The following is a 25,306-nucleotide window of genomic DNA, read 5'->3' on the forward strand; positions in this document are numbered from 1 at the left end:
GATAGCTTTAGAGCTACTTGTAGAGTGTTCTTGTGAATTTTCTATCCGGGAAGTGGTCCAGAGGCCGATCTATTCAAACGAATTCTATTCATGGTTCGATTTGCCTGAAGTTCGGTAAATTACTTTCTTTGTGCGAAGTGGATCTGGGGCCAATCTTTTCGAGCAAATTCCTGTCCTCGTTCAATTTGCCTGAAGTTTGGTAGATATGTAGATAGCCCTTTTGCTCAGATTAGTTTTTACGATACTTGTTTTTCGGAAAGTGTACCAGCGACCGAACTTTTCGAACAAATTCTCTTCATGGTTCGACTCACCTGAAGCTTGGTATATATAAAATTAGTCATTTATCTGGATTAGTATATATGATACTGTTTTTCCAGCAAGTAGACCAGGGGCTGATCTAATCAAACAAATTCTATTCTTGGTTCAATTTAACTGAAATCTGGTATATAAGTACCTATTGGTCTAGAGTAGTAATAACCCTCTTTTCGGCCGAATGGAAGTGAGACTGGGACTGGGACTTGGATTGGAACAGGGAATGAGACTAGGACTGGGGCTGGGAATAAGGGATGGAGAAGAATAAGAAGACTCAGAGGGAAGGAGAAAGATACTGAGAATAGAGTTAGAGGAAGATAGAGAGAAAGGGATAGATGGAGCATAAAAGAATTGAGAGAAAAGATGGAGGAGGTGAAAGAGAGGGAGAGAAAGAGAAAGGGAGGAATGAATAAAAGGATAGGGAAGAGGTGATGCGAGGGGGAGAAAGAAGAAGGTAAAAACTTCTCAAAACTTATGCAGATAGACCAAAGTGGGGGTAGAACTACGTCTGCCGGGTGTGCCAGTTTACTATGATTGGCTTTTATTTCTGTATTAGAACAGTGAGATCTTTAAAAAAAAAATAAAATTTATTTCAAAAGTTGAATGAAATTGCGCAGAGACCTAATTCAAAATACAAAATACTACCTTAATTGAAAAAATGCGAAAATATATATAAACAGTGTTTAAACTCAATTTACAGAAGAAAGTCGCCAACTAAACCTATACCAAGTTAATTGAAGTTTACTTAAAACACGAATTTTAGCGCATTAAAAAAAAATATAAAAAATAAAAATAAGAAAATGTCTAACATTGGAGAAAATTAAATGCAACAACAAATTTTCAACAAAAGAAAATTGAATTTAAAAAACGCATAAAAACATTTCCTTCTCATGTCAGTGCGCGAAATTGATGGAGATAAAAAAGATAAAACAAAGAGGAAGTGTACACCTTAATTACACGCATACACCCACATTTAGCTGAATATACTTAAATTGTAACGTAAGTGAATGGATATATGTATGTGTAAATGTCTGTTTTATTAAACAAGAGACCTGTCCTAAAAAAACTAGAATTACTTTTTAAATGCTTTTGGTTCTTCTGTGTCTACATTTGTGTTGATGTTCGTGTCGAAGAAAATTAAAAACTCAAACCAAAGTGGTGAAGACCGTTTACAAGCGTTGTTAAGAAATTCTCAGTGGGACAACGGTGTATACTAAGATGATCCTTAAAAAGTCGAATTCTCAAGTTTTTCCAGTTCCATCCCTTAAAACGGTAATACCAAGAAAAAACTATCGCACATAAATTTTAGCGCTGATCGGAGCAAAGTTAAGATTTTCCGGGCAGGCTCACAAATTCTAAATTTAGTTTTTCGATTTTTTATGCCCAAAATCCGAGGCGATACATGTGTACACAGATGGCTCCAAAGTAGTGGAAGGAGTAGGGTCTGCTATATATACTGTATCTGTATACTGTGCTGATCGGGAAATGAGCAGATCCTACAGGCTGCCGGATTACTGTAGCGTTTTCCAAGTGGAAATATTAGCCGTAACCAAAGCAGTAAAAACCCTGGAAGAGAATAGCTTAAGCTGCAACCGTTTTAACTTTTATATTGGCAGTCAAGCCGCAATTAAGGCAATAATCTCGCATAGCACAACATCTAAATGCGTGCTAGAGTATAAGCAGTATCTGGAGAGAATTGGGACAGGGAGAAGCATACATTTATATTATGCCCCAGGGCATATGGGAATAGATGACAATGAAAAAGCGTACTAACTAGCTAAAAAGGGCGCATCCCTTGAAGCTTGCTCTGTAGACGTCCCAATTAGACTGGGCGAGGTTAAGCGAAGGCGAGAGGTGCACATGATCGACGAAGCGGGAAAGGCGTGGGTTCAAGCGTGGGGCTGTAAAGTGTCGAAAATTATATGTAGGTCTTGCAACCTTATGCTAACAAAGTTGATTCTATCATTAAAAAGAGATGACTGTAGACTCATGATGGGAATTCTGACTGGACACTGCCTTCTGGTGTCACATGCCTTTAAATTAGGCTTGGTCAGTGATAGCAGATGTAGGAAGTGCGGGTTGGAGGAGGAAACGATCGAACACGTTCTGTGCTCGTGCCCTGAACTTGCTAGGCTAAGGCTTCAGCTATTAGGAGTGATACAGCTGTCAGATCTAGAAGCAGCAAGTAGCTTAAGTCCAAGAAAGCTTCTAGTATTTGCCAAGAGGACGGAGTTATTTTATAACATAGGTCCTGGTTTTTGATAGGGTTTTTCAGTTTGGTCGTTAAAACAAACTTCTGGTAACGCTACGGACTCAATCAGTTTATGTGAATTCCTCATGGACCGGGCAGTTCAACCCAACCTTACCTATACCCAAAATCGTTAATATTAGCGGTACGTACCGGGTCTGTATCCGATAGCGCTTCCCAAAACCTTTGAGGAATTTCTTTATCGTCAATAAAACAACAACAAAACTGGAATAATCGTTTATTTGATAAATAAGGACCACCCTATTTTACATATTTTTACACACACAAGCATCTACGTTGTGTGAATGTGGTGAATAAAATGTAAAAAAAAAGCGAGACTACAGTCAATTTTCAGCCACTTAAGACTTTGATTACTTTATTTTGGGGGTAAGTGTTACAAATTTAATTTACTTTCTTCCAAATTATGTCCTTACTATGTTAGTGATAACAAAAAGGTTGCACGCTTTAAAGACTGCTTTATGTTTGTTATTTGGTAGAATTTTATGTTCGTAATACGCTAAGCAGATACTTGATTTCTCAAGAGATGACCCATAGAGCGACGATTTGGGACGTCTTCACTTTTAAAATGTATTTCGCGCACGGTCAACCGTCTACCTCGTTCAGTTTTTAGCGGCACTAAAAGACCTTACCCAATTCCGATTGTGTATATGAGTTTTCTTTTTTCGCGGGCTAAGCTGCATAGAACCGAATCCCTTGCGTAGGCGCTTTATAAACTCGCCATTGTGGGCTTGAGAGCTTTAACATAATCATCTCCGAATTCGGGCGCGATTTGAGCATCTTCTCTGCTAGCAGCTTACATTTATTAGAACAGATAGGTCCTCCTTCATGACCTAAGAATTATCTGCGTTTCGGCTGAAACCTTAATTTTCAATGATTTATGCTTAAGACTGTTAAATATAGCTCAGCTCTTCCCTCTCTTTTCTCTTCCTTCTTCAACTCATTAAGTGGCATACTGAACTCTTTGCAATCGGTCTCAAGGTATCCCAGGAATTTTCTCGAGGTTGCCGGTATGGAGCTACTTCATAGGAGGCGATACAAAGCTCTCCAGAAATATGCTTCCTTTGCTAAACTATTCGATTTGATTTTTGCTCTCAGAGAATAACCGGGATAGCCGTGGTGCGAAGATAATAGCAGTATGTATGTTTTGAGACAAACGCATCACATCTTCAGTGTTCAATTTCGTTATTTTGTTGTCGGTTTATAATCGTGTTCTTATAATTTGCGGGATCGGGACCTACATGTTTGGTGCCATCTCCGAACGGCATCTGCAAGGCCGATCAGTTTTCACTGAGAAGATTTTCATGGCAGAAATCCACTCGCAGTGTTTTCAAAACCCCTTACGAGGGCGGCCCGCTTAGGAAACTTATTTTTCTAATTGAAATAAATTTATGGTGTTGCTATGCCTGGGGTTTGAACCACAAATTTTCGGTGTGGTAGGCGGAGCATGCATGGCGGCCACCGTGGTGTGATGGTAGCGTGCTCCGCCTATCACACCGTATGCCCTGGGTTCAACTCCCGGGCAAAGCAACATCAAAATTTTAGAAATAAAATTTTTCAATTAGAAGAAAATTTTTCTAAGCGGGGTCGCCCCTCGGCAGTGTCTGGCAAGCGCTCCGATTGTATTTCTGCCATGAAAAGCTCTCAGTGAAAACTCATCTGCCTTGCAGATGCCGTTCGGAGTCGGCATAGAACATGTAGGTCCCGTCCGGCCAATTTGTAGGGAAAAATCAAGAGGAGCACGACGCAAATTGGAAGAGAAGCTCGGCCTTAGATCTCTTCGGAAGTTATCGCGCCTTACATTTATTTTTTTTATTTTTAGGCGGAGCATGCCATCATCGCACCACCGTAGCTTCCCTTATTTAGATACAAAGGCTTTTCCCCGTAAATGTATGTGCAGGTCTCAACTGCTCCCGAAGGCCTTGGGGAGTGCTATCAATGTTGATGGTCCTTTGACTGATGCAGACCCGGCGTGTTCCGGTAACAAGCACCATAAAGGTACTAGTCCGACCATCTCGGGAACGATTTGGTATGACCACATGAAATCTTCTATGCCATAACGCCCTCCCACCCCCTATATCCATCAGGAGTTCGGGCCGCCAGAGCCTCGGCTGTTAATTAAATAGGATTCGCCATGCGTAGGTGAGATTGACAATTGGGTTGGAAAAGCTATATATTGCGCTGGCAACCCCTTGAATCAGTTTGGTATTTTAGTCGCCTCTTGCGACAGGCATACATACCGCGGGTATATTCTAAGTCCCCTAACCCGCTGGGGTACAATCAACCTCATCACGAATTGTACAAAGGGGGAGTGTTGGCATGTGGTATTACTTATTTTATGTTTTGCACTTCGTGCTGCATATGACCATGTTTCATGCATTGTGGCAGTCAATTAGCTTCAAAATTTCGTAGGAGGGTTTGAACTTTCCAACAAAAACATCTTAAGCGACTTCAAAATCTCAACTTTCTGAATCTAGACATGACTCAATCCAAGGAAATTTTAGAAATCCAGACAGGACGTTACCCATATAGGCCACTAACGTAGAGTTTGAATGGTTGTGTTTTGGTTACGTGTCCATAATAAATGGTTGAGATTAGGTCTGAAATATAAATTGCAAGTTACTTTTTTTATTGATTTTTTACTAAGTTGTACACCCATCAATATATCTCCTATGGTGATCTTGGAGTTAAACTCACCAATCACGTCTTGATATTGTGGCGGGAGTAGTGCACGTATGTGGTCATGCCGACCTCCCTCCGTCAGTATTTAAATCAACCACATCTTTATTTAGATCATCGAAGAGCGTTCGTCCACTGGTGGTTGAAGAAGTGCTTGGCGACAATGTTTTTGACCATACTCATAGTCTTGTAAAGGAGTTTAAACTTTCCAAACAAGCGTCGAGCACAATTGCATTTCATTATTTTAGCTTTCAGACCCCGATATGACTTAGTTCGGCGATTTTCAAAGTCGGTATTTTGGGTTACAATAAATAAATAAATATAAATAAAAGAAACTGGTTGGCATCCCGTCTTGTCTGATATATATATTTCAGATTTATTTTTTAAATAAGTGTTATGTTATTTTTTGCTTTTGTGGATTGGACGTCGCCAAGCACATTTTTTATAATGAGGCGCTGTTAGGGCACGGGTGTGATTTTCAGTTGCTCATAGAATTTACGAGTACTTTTTTCACTCGCCTTTCCTCTATGTTGGCGAATGGGCACAGGTGAATGAAATATCAAATAATCTAACTCAATTTGTTTCGTTGATTTTAGACAGAGTGGATAATTAGTATATATTGGAGCGGTTTTCCTTCATCCTCTGTTATATTTGGTTTGGGGCTGAATTTGTTTCAGCGTTATGCTATTTTAAATATAATTTTTTGTCTTCAAACCAAATTTGACAAGGGATGACGGAAAATCGAATCAACATACATCGTAGAGTGGTTCGCGCCCAGGTGGTGAGACATAGAGTCTCCGCCCTCCTGCATGACCACTCTGTCAGGGTAAGTGGCAGTGCATGTCTGTGACAAAAACGTGTAAAATCCACAGGCGCGAATATTCGATGTGTTAAAGAAATAATAATTCGCGAGATAGCCTTTAAAGGACCGCTCATATTGCGCCACAGAGATGTTTAAGTGCTTAAAATAACCACAACAACCACTCCACTAAACGTATTTAGGAAACTGTAATGTTTTTATTACTTTACGCGATATCGCATCCTTTTAACAGTGGTGATGTCAGACTTCAGCTTTACGATAACTATCCGGCTAAGCTCACTATCATCATTAAGCTACTCAAAATTTCAGTTTCATGCCTTCACCTAGTAGGCATTTTTCTGCTTTCCATGGAATTCATCGTCTGCGGAAAAAATTTGCTGATACAAGATAAAGTTCCGTTTCCTCAAACGGTGCTGATTGAATATATCCAACAAGAAATTAAATCGAATTTTTGGATTCACTAGCCAGCATATCTATCGCCTTCTCACATTTAGTTTACCACCGAAAGTATGTTCTATGACTTCGCAGATTTACTTTTACTTTGTATCCATTTGCTTAGGCATGACTGCAGCAGCACGTCCTTACCACGTGTACCTTAAATTAGTAAAGCTTCAAGACTTCTACCTTTTTATTAAAGTTTTTTCATATGTAAATAAAATATGCTTCAATGCTTTTGACATAAATTGTAAATTTTATTTTTAACTCTAACGAAAAGGACCAATACGTACTATGTTCAAGACATATAAAAAAATAGGAATAATAAACACTTTCGGTTTTATAAGCGAAGCTGAAATTGAAGTTGACAGCCCAACCAAGCGGAAGCCCTAAACGTGCCATTGCTCATTAATAATTAAAGATAAAAGGAATAGGAGGAGAGATTGCGTGCCGGCTTACGGATGTAGAAATTAGCAAGAAATTGATTTAGGAAAATTACTCAGAAGTTAAAAACAAAATTTAGTTAGTGAAAATATAGCTTTGAAAGTAAACCAAAAACAAGTAAGGAAGGCTAAATTTGGATGTAACCGAACATTACATAATCAGCTGCCAAATTAGAGCTTGCAAAACTTTTAAACTACCTTCTTTTAAAACTGGCGGTGCCACGCCCATTGTCCAAAATTTTACTAATTTTCTATTCTGCTCATAAGGTCAACCCACCTACTAAGTTGTATCGCTTTATCCGTCTTTGGTAATGAATTATCGCACTTTTTCGGTTTTTCAAAATTTTCGATATCGAAAAAGTGGGCGTGGTTATAGTCCGATATCGTTAATTTTAAATAGCGATCTAAGATTCGTGCCAGGAACTTACATACCGAATTTCATTAAGATACCTCTAAATTTACTTAAGTTATCGTGTTTACGGACAGACGGACGGACGGACCTGGCTAAATGAATTTCTCTTTCGCCCAGATCATTTTGATATATAGTAGAACAAAATTAATATACCCTGTGTGCTGCTCAGCTGAGTGTAACAAAGGAAAATTTTGTAACTTAAAAAAAGAAATAGCGAAAAGCTCATTATAATTTTTACCAACAACATTTGCCCTTGCGGTTTTTAGGTAGTTCAAAAATCCGAACAGGCAGACAAAAGGTACTGTCGACTTATTCTTGTAAGGGTTGAAAATCTAGGCATAAAGTTGCTATAAGTTTTCACCTTTTCGCTTAGCTACGGTATGGAAAAGCTCACCGTGTGTTGATACTAGATTTGCCAATTATTCGTGAATATATGCTTTGTCACAGCGACTGAAAAATCACAGTAAATCGTAGCGACAGACACGAAAAAATCGTCTTATCCCCAGTGGGTTAAAAGGCTAAGAATATACCCGAAGCAGGTATGCCTATCGTAGGAGGCCGCTAAAATATCCAAAATGTCCACGTAGTAGTGTAGCATAACTTTTTCAAGGAGTTGCCAGTGCAACTTCTAGCTTTTCCAAATCAATTGTCAGCCCAGAATGTGATTATATTCCATCGCTCCCCAGTTGGTCGGAATTGTGCATGTTATTGAAACATAGCTGATTTATATCCGGCAAAAGAGCATTGGCGGCGGCCATGGTGTGGTGGTAGCGAACTTCGCCTACCACACTGATGATTCTGGATTCAACTCCCGGACAAAGCAACATCAAACATTTGGTAACAAATGTTTTCAATTAGAAAACAGTTTTTCTGATTGGGGTCGACAGTGATTTGGCGAATACTCAGAGTGCATTTCTGTCATGAAAAGCTTTTCAGTGAAAACCCAACTGCCTAGCAGAAGCCGTTCGAAGTCTGCGTAAAACATGTATCAAAAAGGAGATATATCGCTCCTGGTATTTATTTTTAAAGTACCATTAATATCGATTACCCAACCTTAAACCTTTGGGGAGTGTCTTTATCACTAAAACAAAGACAACAACAACAAATCTCATCAATCAATCTGGACTAACTGACAGCGACAACATTTCCCTTTGTTCATAATCACGTTTGTTAAAAATAATCACAATCAAAGTTCTCGTCACAGGAACCATTTATCGTATCTAATGGTTCCTGTATCGTATCTAGTGGTACTCTGCAGAAAAAAATGGGAGACAGTCCACAAAGTAAAAGTTCCACAACATGTGTTTCAGGATGAGCGGTATTGCGATCAAATTGTCCATCTCTCAATATTTAGTGAGAAATAGAGATACAAATCACTGCGACCACCAAGTCACAGTTTCATACATGCTCCTCAAAACTCGCGAGATGTGCTTATCCCTGATCATCAATCAGAAGATCATCGTGCCTCAGAACCTTAACCAGACAAACTAAGTTCTCATAGTCAAGAAATCTTTTTTGAAAATGCGATATCCTCGCTTTAAATACGCTCAAGCTCTTAATAGAACAGACTGCGCCCCTATCCATCCTTTCCACGCTTGATGTATCTTCTTCCTCCCCTTTTTATTGCAGCGATAAAGACACTCTCCGATAGTTGTGTTCTTGTTGTTGTTGCTGTAGACAATCTCCAATGGTTATGTTCTTGTTGTTGTTGTTGTTGTAGCGATAAGGACACTCCTCGAAGATTTTGGAAAGTGTTATCGATGTTCATGATCCTTTACCGGATATAAATTCGGTACTTTCCGGTCATTAAGCATTATTGCGATACTAGCCCGATTATTTCGGGAACGATTTAGTATGACAACAAGAAAACTTTTAGGCCATACCGCCCACCCACCCCCTCAATCCGTTTGGTATTTTTGTTGCCGCTTACGATCGGCATACCTGCCACTGTTATATCCTAACCCGCTGGGGGTTATCGATGATGATGACCCATCCGGAAACTATCACGACTAAAGTACTAGTCCGACCGTTAGGGAAACGTTTTGATATGAAGATGCCGAACCTTACAGATAACTGTATTTTAGGCGCGTGTTGACAGGTTCACCAGTCCACCGCCCAAGACAACTCTCACAGTTTATTCTGCAGAGCATTACCTCATAGATTTATTAAAGCGCATTTGTGCCAGAAGATGTCTAGTTTGGCAAAAAACCTACTAACGCACATCCCAGGAACGGGATTTGGTTTTTATTAGCCAGACGGACACACATACCGCAGGTATAATCTAAGACTGCTTTCGCACAGGGGTGACTCCTAACCCACAGAGTTTAAGGCAGTGCAAAACAGAGTTGCTTGTATGTTGCTTTGTCTGACTTTAAGTTCCCTGTAAGGAAGATTTTGCCGATGGCGCAAGCTCCATAACGATTGGGAAGGAACTTTCCGAGCTATTCGAATCCAAATCATTGTACCTAACAAAAGCGCTCAAAGCTTTGCATTTAATGGATTGGATAAATACTCAAAGAAGTGGGTCTTGCGGTAAATGAGCGCAACAGAAAGTGCATGTTCTGGTCCAAAAATTTTGGACATTCAGGCCTTTCCAGGCATATCTCCGTTGACTAATATCTCTTGCTAGCAAGTGCTACATTGGACTGAGTAGGCAATTGAGAAGTGTAGTTCACTCTCAACGAACAAAAATTACACTTCGCAAAACTTCCAGCAGATTTTTGATTATGTCTGTGATACCGACGACGTGTATCAAAGGAGATTTAATGTTTAGCTGTATGACATTTACGCAGATATGAAAAAGTGCAAAGTATTAAGTACCAAAGTCTTCGCTGGCTTGGTCATGTCATGCGAATTGACGAATACGCTCCATCCAAGAACGTATTTCTGTCGACCCCCATGTTAAAGCAGAGGAAAATGGAGACCACCACTGTGTTGTGGGAAGCAGGTGAAGGGAGACTTAACATCCCTTGGTGTTCTCCATTACCGTCAGTTATGCATGGAAGCATGAATAGCTTGTGTGACTTGTTACGAAATGGCCAAAATTACCTAGGCGGCTAAACGCCAATTATTTATGAATTATGAAATTGAATATTATGGGTACCCTGAAACGAATTCAGTAACGCTTGATACAAATTTCTGGCTCGTATGAAATATAGGCCCAAAGTGCCAAATAAGTACTAGTTCGTTAGAAGCTAGATTTTTCCTAGTTATAAAATCGTATGTTTGGATTTTCATATTTTATTTTCACCATATACATAAATATATACACTGAAAGAAATGGTGCTAGTAAAATCAACAAATCGGTTCTGTTGCTCTTGACTTCACGGAGATTCGGTGAAATTGATCAAATTATATTTAATTCGACCGAGTTCTTTGTCAAACGAACAAATTAGTTTAGTCATTTCAACAGAAGAGTAATTGTCGCTCTTAAGTTAAGAAAATTCTGTAAAATTGACAGATTCCTATTCAATCTAACTGATTTTTCTGTTAACACAACTGATCTTACAGGTCATTTCAACGGCGATCAACTTTCAATACATGAGCAAATTTCAAAAATAATTTTACGCTCACTGCGCTTTCTACTTTATACTTATGACGATGGTGCCACTTGTTAAAAAAAAAACTCCAAAATAAGAAAACCATCAAATCGAAAAAACACACAAAATGTGAAAACAACAAAAAAATTGTTTTTCAGTTATCAATAGAAAACAAAAAAACCCCTTTTTGAATTTACTGTGCATACCGGGACACCTATCTATCGGGTACAATTTTGCAACTTCTCGTCCAAGCGAAATGCAAAATTGCGCCCTCTTGTTGCAAAAGTTTTGTTTGAACGAACAGCATTTTTCCAAAGTTAGTTATATTTTGTTGAAGTTTATACGAATTTTCACTCACGTGAACGAATTTAATAAGAAAATAAAAAATTTCCTTTTTTAATGTTGATGTTTCCTACACCATACAAGTTTGAGTTGTTTTCGAATCGTTTCAACTTAAAGTGTTACGAAAATTAAACTTGCCGAATTACATGTAAAGCTACTCCATTGGTGAATTACCTTCCTGCGATTTCATTCTTTACTTTTCTATAACTTACAAGTTCTCTTTTTAAAATGTTACGTCAAACATTTATACTACAAGTTTTGTTCGAAACAATCAAGTGTGGCCAATAAATGCGAGAGAAGAAATTGAGAATGAGCTGAGCTGCAACTGAAAGAATTGAGAATCAGTTTTGTGACTACTAATTTCATTTCTATTTGCAAAGCAAAGTTCAAAACTATAAATTAAATAAATTATAAAATATAAAATTTGGTGAAAGTGAGTTTAATAAAACAAAATAATAAAGTGTGTAATGTTTAATGTGTGCCAGCATATTTGATGTAGCTCAGTTGACGTTCGGTTAGTAAGTGCCACCGTGGTGTGATGGTAGCGTGCTCCGCCTGCCACACCGTATGCCCTGGGTTCGCACCCCGGGCAAAGCAACATCAAAATTTTAGAAATAAGGTTTTTCAATTAGAAGAAAATTTCTCTAAGCGGGTTCGCCCCTCGGCAGTGTTTGGCAAGCGCTCCGAGTGTACTTCTGCCATGAAAAGCTCTCAGTGAAAACTCATCTGCCTTGCAGATACCGTTCGGAGTCGGCAAAAACATGTAGGTCCCGTCCGGCCAATTTGTAGGGGAATCAAGAGGAGCACGACGCAAGAAGAGAAGCTCGGCCTAAAATCTCTTCGGGGGTTACCGCCCCTAACATTTATTTACAACTTTTTTTGTTCATTTGACTACTAAAATGGTCAATTAAGAATCAACGATTTGTGCGCAGTTGATTCAACATGTTGTTGCGATGGACAAAAATTTACAGAAATTTCGGTTGAATTGACCCGTATTTTGGTTGATTTTACCAGTATTTTTCTTTCAGTTATATATATGAGAAATAAGCCTCCAACAAAAAACTGCTACCAGATTTAACGAGCTGCGACTATGGATGTGCCTTTTATCCCCACACTTTCCCACCAGTTCGGAACTATCGTAAAAGGAGAAAATATCATTTTTGATGCAACATGTAGAATTTCCGTCCGGCTCGAAGCCAACGAAATAATACCAAGAAAAGAACCACATCTTAGCTCTGAAGGAACTATCGAGAAAGTGCCAATAAAAATTTTAATCTAGTTCGGAACTAGCGTAAATATAATGCAGCCAGTTGAAAGCATGTAAAAGAGATAGATGTCGAACCAGCAGTGGTTCGGAATGCTCTAGGAGCGTACTGATTTGAACTAAAGATTTTCCCTACAGGGTAATTCCTCCAAAGCAAGATATACGGAGAATACAAAGAACCCACATCATTTGAATGAAACTTTGCTGTTTGGGTTTTGCCAGGTTAATGGGGAATAACTCGATTTTAGAGTCGTCTCATTCGATTCGAAAGGAACTGCGATCCGCCGTCCAGCTACATACATTTGTTTTAAATCCGAAAAAAATTTCTTACAAATCGAGTTATATTAAAAGCACCTGTCCAATGTCGAAAGTAGTCTTATCGAGTCCTTGCAACACAACTTTTCGCTGGCACAAACATAATTTTCCTGCAGTTCACTTTTCATGAAGTTATCATATCTGAAGCCACTTGCAATTCCGCATTCATGAATGGGAGATGTTGCGCGGGTCCATCATTATCATAATTTTTAATCATTTTTCATTAACGTAAAGTATTACAAAAGCACGGTGAGAGCGCTAATCAAAATGATTGCAAAAAATTAAATTTAAATAAAGATGAATACGTAGTATTACTCAAAATGCCAAAACCATTAATATTTATGATTTAGAAGAGATGCCATTAAACTCATCTTACATCACTCTTGGTATAATTTGTCCCTTTGACCTTGTTTTGATATGCTTTCACCTTTGCTTGTCTTTGCGAAATTGAGATTTACGCTTGGCGATTACTTACAGTTAACAATCAATCAACGTCATCGCTTAGTGCGCCAAAATGACCATCATTCATTCGAATTTGCAATGTGATTAATACTGTGTAAAACATTTTGATAGATGGTACGAAGGGATGAAGTATGAGAAGGGAAGAGATATTTTTTTGGGAAATACTTGTTTGAATTTTCTTTGAATTCAAAGAAACATACATAAATTTACTCCATATTGCCCGTTAACTGAATAGTTTATACCAGTTAAGTTGAGACAGACTTTCTTCCCACATATTCTTCCTCACCATCGCTCAGTTGTTAGCGAGACAGCGACGAATTAACACTACGCACACTTGTCGCACAAATGTTAATGAGAAATATGATGATGGGGAAACGCAACCATTAAGACGGCCTTTCCTTAATTAGCTCATGGTCTAAACATGTTTAGGGTGGATTTTTAGATTTGTTAAAGGTAATCAATATAATTTGTTTTTAAATTTACAGCAGTTTCATTCCGAGCTCACTTTTTCTGAGGAAAAAAAAAATAAATAAATTTAACTTCTGCTGCGCAAAAAATATTATAGAATGCTTAAGGTAATAAAAAAATAAAAAAAAAATAAACAGAAGTAAAATGAGGCAGAATGACAAATGCTTACCTGAAAAATCGGTTTTTATGGGTCATATATTAATATATATATACAACCGATCCCTGCGATTTTTTCAGACAACAATAAATGTCACATACTTAAGCATTTGGTGAGACTTGAAGCTTCTTACTGTTAAAATAGGGCAGAAACTACCAAAAAACTTCCAATCTGAACAACCAGTTTGCATGGGATGTATGCTTTAAATACGGCCTATCTGTACGTTGTTTTTTTTATACTCAGTTGAGCAGAGCTCACAGAGTATATTAACTTTGATTGGATATCGGTTGGTTGTGCAGGTATAAAGGAATCGAGATAGATATAGACTTCCATATATCAAAATCATCAGTATCGAAAAAAATTTTATTGAACCATGTCCGTCGGTCCGTCCGTCCGTTAACACGATAACTTGAGTAAATTTTGAGGTATCTTGATGAGAGTTGCTATTTATGTTCCTGGGCACTCATCTCAGATCGCTATTTAAAATGAACGATATCGGACTATAACCACGCCCAATTTTTCGATATCGAAAATTTCGAAAAATCGAAAAAGTGCGATAATTCATTACCAAATACGGACAAAGCGATGAAACTAGGTAGGTGGGTTGAACTTATGATGCAGAATTGAAAATTAGTAACATTTTGGACAATAGGCGTGGCACCGCCCACTTTTAAAAGAAGATAATTTAGAAGTTTTGCAAGCTGTAATTTGGCAGTCGTTGAAGATATCATGATGAAATTTGGCAGAAACGTTACTCTCATTACTATATATATGCTCAATAAAAATTAGCAAAATCGCAGAACGACCGCGCCCACTTTTAAAAAAAAATTTTTTTAAGTCAAATTTTAAAAGAAAAGTTAATATCTTTACAGTATATAAGTAAATTATATCAACATTCAACTCCAGTAATGATATGGTGCAACAAAATACAAAAATAAAAGAAAATTTAAAAATGGGTGTGGGTCCGCCCTTTTTCATTTAATTTGTCTAGGATACTTTTAATGCCATAAGTCGAACAAACATTTACCAATCCTTGTGAAATTTGGTAGAGGCTTAGATACTAGGACGATAACTGTTTTCTGTGAAAAAGGGCGAAATCAGTTGAAGCCACGCCCAGTTTTTCTACACAGTCGACCGTCTGCTCTTCCGCTCGGCCGTTAACACGATAAATTGAGCAAAAATCGATATATCTTTACTAAATTCAGTTCACGTATTTAACTGAACTCACTTTGTATTGGTGTAAAAAATGACCAAAATCCGACTATGACCACGCACAATTTTTCGACAGGGAAAATTACGAAAAATGAAAAAAAATTCCAAATTTTATATACCAAATACGAAAAAAGGGATGAAACATGGTAATTGTATTGGTCTATTGACGCAAAATATAACTTTAGAAAAAAGCTTTGTAAAATGAGTGTGACACCTTCCATATTAAGTAAAAGAAAATGAAGAAGTTCTGCAGGGCGAAATCAAAAGCCCTTGGAATATTGGCAGGAATACTGTTTGTGGTATTACATATACAAATAAATTAGCGTTACCCGACAGATGATGTTCTGGGTCACCCTGGTCCACATTTTGTCCGATATCTCGAAAACGCCTTCACATATACAACTAAGGGCCACTTCCTATTAAAACCCGCATTAATACCTTTAATTTGATACCCATATCGTACAAACACATTCTAGAGTCACCCCTGGTCCACGTTTATGGCGATATCTCGAAAAGGCGTCCACATATAGAACTAAGGCCCACTCCTTTTTAAAATACTCATTAACACCTTTCATTTGATACCCATATCGTACAAACAAATTCTAGGGTCACCTCTGGTCCACCTTTATGGCGATATCTCGAAAAGGCCTCCACCTATAGAACTAAGGCCCACTCCCTTTTAAAATACTCATTATCACCTTTCATTTGATACCCATATCGTACAAACAAATTCTAGAGTCACCCCTGGTCCACCTTTATGACGATATCTCGAAAGTGCGTCCACCTATAGAACTAACGCGCACTCCCTTTTAAAATACTCATCAACACCTTTCATTTGATACCCATATCGTATAAACAAATTCTAGAGTCGCCCCTGGCCCACCTTTATGGCGATATCTCGAAAAGGCGTCCACCTATAGAACTAAGGCCCACTCCCTTTTAAAATACTCATCACCTATCGTTTGATACCCATATCGTACAAACAAATTCTAGAGTCACCTCTGGTCCACCTTAATGGCGATATCTCTAAAAGGCGTCCACCCATAGAACTAAGGGCCAGTCCCTTTTAAAATACTCACCAACACCTTTCATTTGATACCCATATCGTACAAACAAATTCTAGAGTCAGCCCTGGTCCACCTTAATGGCGATATCCCGAAAAGGCGTTCACCTATAGAACTAAGGCCCACTCCCTTTTAAAATAAAAAAAAAATAAATGTAAGGCACGATAACCTCCGAAGAGATCTAAGGCCGAGCTTCTCTTCCAATTTGCGTCGTGCTCCTCTTGATTTTCCCTACAAATTGGCCGGCTTTATGCCGACCCCGAACGGCATCTGCAAGGCAGATGAGTTTTCACTGAGAGCTTTTCATGGCAGAAATACACCCGGAGCGCTTGCCAAACACTGCCGAGGGGCGACCCCGCTTAGAAAAATTGTCTTCTAATTGAAAAACCTTATTTCTAAAATTTTGATGTTGCTTTGCCCGGGAGTTGAACCCAGGGCATACGGTGTGATAGGCGGAGCACGCTACCATCACACCACGGTGGCCGCCACTCCCTTTTAAAATACTTATTATCACCTTTCGTTTGATACCCATATCGTAAAAACAAATTCTAGAGTCACCCCTGGTCCACCTTTATGGCGATATCTCGAAAAGGCGTCCACCTATAGAAATAAGACCCACTCCCTTTTAAAATACTCATTAACACCTTTTATTTGGTACCCATATCGTACAAACAAATTCTAGAGTCACCCCTGGTCCACCTTTATGGCGATATCTCGAAAAGGCGTCCACCTATATAACTAAGGCCCAATCCCTTTTAAAATGCTCATTAACACCTTTCTTTTGATACCCATATCGTACAAACAAATTCTGGAGTCACCCCTGGTCCACCTTTATGGCGATATCTCGAAAAGGCGTCCACATATAGAACTAAGGCCCACGCCCTCTTAAAATGCTCATTAACACCTTTCATTTGATACTCATATCGTACAAACAAATTCTAGAGTCACCCCTGGTCCACCTTTATGGCGATATCTCTAAAAGGCGTCCACCTATAGAAGTAAGGCCCACTCCCTTTTAAAATACTCATTAACACCTTTCTTTTGATACCCATATCATACAAACAAATTCTAGAGTCACCCCTGGTCCACCTTTATGGCGATATCTCGAAAAGGCGTCCACATATAGAACTAAGGCCCACGCTCTCTTAAAATGCTCATAAACACCTTTCATTTGATACTCATATCGTACAAACAAGTTCTAGAGTCACCCCTGGTCCACCTTTATGGCGATATCTCGAAAAGGCGTCCACCCATAGAACTAAAGCCCACTCCCTTTTAAAATACTCATCAACGCCTTTCATTTGATACACATATCGTACAAACAATTTCTAGAGTCAGCCCTGGTCCACCTTTATGGCGATATCCCTAAATGGCGTCCACTTATAGAAATATGGCCCACTCCCTCTTAAAATACTCTTTAATACCTTCCATTTGGTACAAATGTCATACAAACACATTCCAGGGTTACCCTAGGTTCATTTTACTACATGGTGATTTTCCCTTATTTTGTCTCCATAGCTCTCAACTGAGTATGTAATGTTCGGTTACACCCGAACTTAACCTTCCGTACTTGCTTTATTATGTTTTATTCTGTCTGAATTACTTTTGAAATTTCAAGTCTCTATCTCATCGGGAAATTTAAAAAGCCGGTTTCGAATTTCCAAATGCTTAGCTAATAATTTCGATCCGTGCGCCACCTAACGGATTCTTTGTTTACTTTTTGGTGCCTTGTCCCGGTGTCTTAACTTATATGTGAAGTTTCACGTTTGTAGCTCAATGAAAAGATACTTAAAAATCGATCGCAAGATTCCCATCGTTACGTACGATTTTTATACTCAGCTGAGCAGAGCTCACAGAGTATATTAATTTTTTCGCATAACGGTAATCCGTAACGGCATAAGCTAATCGAGATAGATATAGACTTCTATATATCAAAATGATCTGGGCGAAAAAAGAAATTCATTTAGCCATGTCCGTACGTCCGTCCGTCCGTGCGTCCGTAAAAACGATAACTTGAGTAAATTTTGAGGTATCTTAACGAAATTTGGTATGTAAGTTTCTAGGCGCTCATCTCAGATCGCTGTGTAAAATGAACGAAAGCGGACGATAACCACGCCCACTTTTTCGTTATCGAAAATTTCGAAAAACCGAAAAAGTGCGATAATTCATTACCCAAGCCGGATAAAGCGATGAAACTTGGTAGATATGTTGACCTTATGATGCAGAATAGAAAATTAGTAAAATTTGGGACAATGGGCGTAGCACCATCCACTTTTAAAAGAAGGTAGTTTAAAAGTTTTGCAAGCTGTAATTTGGCAGTCGTTGAAGATATCGTGATGAAATTTGGAAGGAATGTTACTCCTATTACTATAGGTGCGCTAAAAAAAAATTCGCAAAATCGGATGACAAACGCGCCCACTTTTTAAAAAATTTGTTTTAAGTCAAATTTTAACAAAAAATTTAATATCTTTACAGTATATAAGTAAATTATGTCAACATTCAACTCCAGTAATGATATGGTGCAACAAAATACAAAAATAAAAGAAAATTTCAAAATGGGAGTGGCACTGCTATTTTCCCTTTAATTGGTCTAGAATACTTTTAATGCCATAAGTCGAACACAAATTTACCAATCCTTGTGAAATTTGGTAGAGGCTTAGATACTGGGACGATAACTATTTTCTGTGAAAAAGGGCGAAATCGGTTGAAGCCGCGCCCAGTTTTTGTACACAGTCGACCGTCTGTCCTTCCGCTCGGCCGTTAACATGATAACTTGAGCAAAAATCGATATATCTTTACTAAACTTAGTTCACATACTTATCTAAGCTCACTTTAGCTTGGTATTAAAAATGGCCGAAATCCGACTATGACCACGCGCACTTTTTCGATATGGAAAATTTCGAAAAATGAAAAAATACAATAGTTCTATACCAAATATGAAAAGGGGATGAAACATGATGATTGGATTGGTTTTTTGCCGCAAAATATAACTTTGGAAAAAACTTTGTAAAATGGGTGTGACACCTACCATATTAAGTAGAAGAAAATGAAAAAGTTCTGCATTGCGAAATTAAAAGCCCTTAGAATCATGGCAGGAATACTGTTTGTGGTATTACATATATAGATAAATTAGTGGTACCCGATAGATGATGTTCTGGGTCCCCCTGGTCCACATTTTGGTCGACATCTCGAAAACGCCTTCTCATATACAACTATGGGCCACTCCCTTTTAAAACGCTCATTAATACCTTTAATTTAATACCCATATCGTACAAACACATTATAGAGTCACACCTGTAGTGGAATTCACTTACTGTTTAAACGACATTTGCCATCGCTTTATTTGCGAATCGAATTTGTCGACGATCAGCTGTGTAGTTAAATAAACGTCAAGTAAATTGGCTGCGTTAAAAATCACGAAATCAATATTTCTGGTAATTGAAGTTAAAAAAGAAAATCGGAACTTTAAATACTTTCAAACACGAAAAGCTGCGTCATTTATAAATTAAATGGCATTTGAGTACTTGGCGTTCATTTTATCACAAGATGAAAAATCACTAAGTCCATCGCCAGTAGACAGACACCTTCTTAGAGAAGTAGATAACCATTCCACTTGAATGCAACGGAGTTTCGAAAGCTGTACCGACTAACCCCAGACTTGGCTCATGATATTATTTCTCAACTTGATGGTCAATTAAGGGGTACAAGAATAACTGCGATATCAACAGAGAAAAGAATTTAATACCGCATTTACTTACGTTTTGTTAAAATGGGCAAAAACTTGCACAATAATGGCTTTCAAAAGCAGTTAGTTTACGGAATTTATTTATTTTTGGCGTTCCTTTTGTGCTATTCGCATTTCTTAGCTTTCGTTAAGCTATGCTGCCACCTTTTCACTATTAAAACGAAACTTAAATGTCATTTATTTCGAGTCGTTAAAACTAAGTTAGTGAATAGTGCAATCGATAAGGCAAGCGGCAAAATCGTTAATTAAAATCTCGGCAAATCGCATCGTTATAAGTTAGTGAATTCCACTACTGGTCCACCTTTATGGCGATATCTCGAAAAGGCGTCCACTCCCTTTTAAAATACTCTTTAATACCTTCCATTTGATACCAATGTCATACAAACACATTCCAGGGTTACCCTAGGTTCACTTTCCTACATGGTGATTTTCCCTTATTTTGTCTCCAAAGCTCTCAACTGAGTATGTAACGTTCGGTGACATCCGAACTTGGCCTTCCTTACTTGTTCTAAATATCTTGATCCGTGCACAGCCTAGCCAAACTTTTCATTATGCGATTTAAACTGTCATCGGCCTCTGATTAAAGTTTGCAATTTCAAGTCTCTAGCTCATCGAGAATTACCTAAAAGCAGGTTTAAGTTCTCATTAAATTATTTCGATCCGTGCTCCACCTAACGGATTTTTTCCCTTTTGTTGCATTGTCTCGGCGTCTTAACCCATATGTGAAGTTTCATGTTTATAGCTTAATGAGTTACTTAAAAATCGATTGCAAATTTTATATTGAAAATTCGTACAAACGTTCCAGCGACCTAATATAAAGGAAATAAGTAAGTGTTAACTATGTATTTGCTTGAATAAACTTATTGCATCTGTATTCACTTAATAAAAATTTTTTGCATTTAACGATTTACAGAATAATCCACTAAAAAGCAAATTCCGACACATAAAATTCTAAGTTTACTTAGTTAACGCATTTGAACGACCGTAACTAATTACAGATTTTAAAATTCCATAAAATCTCATTAAAAGAAAAATGCTAAAATAAATAAATGAAAACAGAAAAAATTAACAAAGAGGAAATTACTGCAGTTAATTGCGTAGTAACAAATTTCCGCGGTCTAACAAATTTCTATAGAAACGCAATGTGGTTGACATTTGTTTGTGTAAATATTTTTAATTAACTAATGGTTTAATTAAAATGTTTGTATTTTTTAATAAACGAAATTAAAAGTTTTATTGTCAACAGTTGCGTCATAGCATCCAGAAACAAGCTTGGGTACTAAGTTATATTTTTTGTAGCCGCGCAGAAAGCAACTGCCTTGTTTAATGGATTGAGTTGAACAATGATCCGGCAAAATTTGTTAAGACATATCGTCGGTACAATGCCAAAGTCACGAATGTGCCATTTTTGTTTTAACGAAATATCATATATGGGACCCGGCCTATGAAAAGGTAGCTTATGACTCAAAATAGAAATTGCGAGAAACAGCTGTTAAAGATAAACAATGCATTTCTTCAGTTTCTTAGTAGTTTTCTTTTATTTTGAGTCATAAGCCACCTTTTCATAGGCCGGGTCACATGTGTCAAATTTTGCAAGGCCAAAACAACAAATGTGCATTTATTTGAAAAAAAAAATTAAAAAATTATTTTTCAATTAACATTACTTAGTGGTTTACAAAAATAAACCTTCCAATAATGTTGAAAAACACAAAATTAAATCTCTATTTATTAAATCTCTATTTTTTAACAATGTCTTACGCGTTTTTCTCAAAATGAAATCATAATTTTTCATCAATCAAATATGCACATTCGTGACTTTGGTATTGGTCGATATGCTTTATAGAGAGCACAAGCGAGCTATGAAGATAAACCTCTTGTCCGAACAGTCGATTTTATGGAATATATATATGTATTATACTGAAGTATTCGGCAAATATAATTCTGCCCGAAAATTGGTTTGCCTCTTCACTCTCTATCCCATTCTATTCAACCTTTCTTATATTTTTCTCCATCCCTTATTCTATTTATTTTTCTTCGACACCGGAACTCATTCCCACTCCCGCTTCCACCAACACAGCTATAATTTTTTAAAATTGCTTTATGCGATCTTGAGTTATAAAGTGACTAACAAATGAAGCATTCGTCCTTATATACAAAACTTGTTTATTTGGAAGGCTGCTCAAATAATACATTTCAAAATTTTAAGCAAATTACACCATATATAAGATGTTTTGGTCACTGGTCCACTTCCCAGACCGGATTGCAAATCTGAAGCATCTTAAAACCCCACACAAAATTTTATGAAAATTGGTTCAGTCGTGACTGAAACACACGTACAGAAAATATAAATATTAAGATAAATATTGAAGGGAACAGTGAACTAGAGATGCAGAGATGTACACAGCAATAAAGAGCGCATATTACTCAGACATATACACACATTAACAAAGGAGGCAACATAAAATGAGATATACAGAAACGGAAGATAAATAAGCTGCTAGTTGAGAAGGCTGTTCGCGAAAAATCTAGTCTCTGGGGAATAGAGGCAAACGGGGCAACTGAGAGTACACATCCTCACAGGTGGTGTGGAAATGTTTGCGTATTATGTACAATGTGATTTACAATTAGGATATCTCAAGAACGCTGATACTCACAGAAAAATATTGTGAGTACCATTTTTGTAGAGAATTTAGAGATCTAAAACTTTGGTATGAATTCTTTTTTAAAAAAACTTACCATTTTCAAGAAAAGCTCATAAACCTAAAATTGTGATATTTGAACGCGAATTACTTTTTTAGCTCAAATGGCATAGGTTTTTATTTTTTATGGTAAACTAAAAGTCCTCGCCAAAAATTTGGTTTTGTCGTAATTTTTGTTATTTTATCACTATTTGTACAGTACAATCGGAAAGTATTATAACAAGATAAAAAGGATGTTGATGTTGAAGTAGCCTCAGAATTTTACTTTTCCAGATTGAAAATGGCCAAGCGAAAGGAAATATCAGAGAAAAACTATCAGAATTGGCCAAACTTTTGAAAATATCTCTGTGTTCAGTTAATACGGCCATTAAAACTTATCGGGAGACTGGATAAAATACTAACAGAAAACGATCTGGTCGACCAAAAAAGAAAAATTAAATAATCTGCAATACTATATATGCAATAAGTAAGGCAAATCGACGGAAATCTGCAACACAAATTTGTGCTGAAATCAATGAAGACTTGAATTCACCAATATCGCTCAGTACGGTCAAAGGCCGGCTTAAAGAAAAGGGTATTAGTGGACGCATTGCTGTCAGGAAGGCACTTCTACGGCCATCAAATAAACAGAAAAGACTGAATGAAGTTCACTCAAGAACATATTGACTGGACGATTAATCAGTGGAAATCAGTTTTGTGGTCAGACGAATAAAAACTCGAATTTTCCGGTAGCCATAGGCGTCAATATGTTCGCAAAGTCAATGAAAGATTCAAAGCACATTGTGCCAACTGTGAAACATGGCGATGGCTAAGTGATGGTTTGGGGCTGTTTCAGCTACGCTGGCATTGGTCAACTAAAAACCGTTGAAGGAATTATCAATAAAATAATTTTAAAAAATTTTTAAGTTAAACGGTTTTATTGAAAACAATATTTACATGAAGTAATAATAATACTAAAAGCTAGAAAATAATTAGGTAGGTCCTAGGTAATAGTCATCACACTCCTCACCAATCTAGGGCGTTGAACAGACAATCAAATGAATGCGTTGGGCGCGTGAAATAATCATGATCCAGCAAAAAAATTCAAGTGGAATGGAAACTTAATATTTAAGATAAATGAGGAGACAAACCATAATACTACTACCTTTTATTGGATGAACGTAGTATTTTATTTCTGTTTCTGCAACACCCTCAAACTTTATATACAATATCTACGCGGCCACCGTGGTGTGATGGTAGCGTGCTCCGCTTACCACACCGTGAATCCTGGGTTCACGCCCCGGGCAAACCAGCATCAAAATTTTAGAAATAAGGTTTTTCAATTAGAAGAAAATTTTTCTAATCGGGGTCGCCCCTCGGGTAGGAAAAATTAAAAAAAAGAGCACGACGCAAATTTGAATTTCTTCGCTTGGCCTAAAATCTCTTCGGAGGTTATCGCGCCTTACATTTATATTTTTACTTTTTTAATATAAAATAAATAAATTAAATGAAATGTGGCATACCCGAAGGTGACCACAGATAACAAGAGCACCTCTACAATAAAACACTTAAGGCTACAAAAGGTGTAAAAGAACAGTTTTGCGATAGTATACATTCAAGCATAAAGAAGGTTAATTAGGTCCTCCATAGAGCATGCCCAAAAAAATGTATTAGTTTAACTTAAAAAAGTGATTAAAGATGGCTTCTTTGTATGCTCTTTTAGAACTCATCCACAATTCATCCTAAACTGATCGCTTTTTGGAAGAGAGTAGCATACATTCTCACCCGTATGAAAATTATCTGCCAAAGCTTCCAAATTGAGTTGAGGGGACTCAAACTATTCATACGTGGATCGTGAAAATAAAATAGGATATCAAAAAAAAAGTGAAACTCGTGTCAAATTCGAGACAAGTTTGATAAATTTAATTTCCGCTTAATCAACTTTATTTTATGTAATTCCGTATTTATAACTTTTTTTTTTTTTTTTGAAGAAAGCAACTCTCTAAAGGACTTTTACATACCGCTGTGCGCTACTTTCCATTAGTTTCATTAACTTTGCGTTGGAATTTGCATGACACGCATGATGGGCTTACTCATATCAACATATGTTTGCACTATGTGCCTCCATTCATGGGCTGCTAGAGAGGACATGTAAAATGAATAGACCAACAAGATTTATATTGAAGGCCATTTGCGAGTATGTATTTCTTTATTTTATATCGCACATACGTACATGTGTACATACATATGTATGTTAAGGACATGTCTAAGAGTATTTGCCACAGTTGGAAGTATCGCCATAACTTATGTTCTAATTAAAATTCACTTCATTTGCGTTTACACGCAATGGGTGGCGGGTTTTCAGTTTCGCTTTCACATTGTCAGCGCTAGAGCGGCATAAATTACAAAAATCTACTGCTTTTCACATTTTCATTAAAATAAAAAATATAGTTTTTTGTTCAAGAAAGTTTTTAGGTTATAACTTTTCATGTTGCCGAGAGGATTCTTGGTAAATAAAATTATGAGTAAAAGAAAAAAGTCAAGAACGAAAACGGTTGGGCGATTTCCAAACAAATTTAATCAAAGTTTTATACCGCAAAGATATACGATTTTTTGTTGCCATTCGATTTTTTAAATTTTTATAGTTGGCGTGGTCGTCAATCGAAGGAAAAAAAGGAAAAGAGGTTGGAGGA

At 37.4% G+C, this 25,306-nt stretch overlaps 1 protein-coding gene and 1 pseudogene across 14 annotated transcripts in view; one reads left to right on the forward strand and one right to left on the reverse strand.

Annotated features, from left to right (window-relative positions):
* LOC137246145 (glutathione S-transferase 1-like) overlaps window positions 1–25,306 on the reverse strand; it is a 128,546-nt pseudogene that overhangs the window by 89,119 nt on the left and 14,121 nt on the right.
* LOC137245527 (protein qui-1) overlaps window positions 1–25,306 on the forward strand; it is a 304,290-nt gene that overhangs the window by 21,733 nt on the left and 257,251 nt on the right. For 9 of the 14 annotated variants that reach the window (XR_010951337.1, XR_010951338.1, XM_067776347.1 and 6 more), the window contains one exon: window positions 1,013–1,311. The exons of 3 other annotated variants lie outside the window; for them this stretch is intronic. The gene's annotated coding sequence lies outside the window, so the exon portion shown is untranslated. Of the gene's footprint in view, window positions 1–130; window positions 1,312–25,306 lie in introns of those variants that run through there. 2 more of the 14 variants (XM_067776343.1, XM_067776339.1) reach the window with 2 other exon arrangements.

Source organism: Eurosta solidaginis, chromosome 3 (genome assembly GCF_040869045.1).
Source record: "Eurosta solidaginis isolate ZX-2024a chromosome 3, ASM4086904v1, whole genome shotgun sequence".
Taxonomy (NCBI): domain Eukaryota; kingdom Metazoa; phylum Arthropoda; class Insecta; order Diptera; family Tephritidae; genus Eurosta; species Eurosta solidaginis.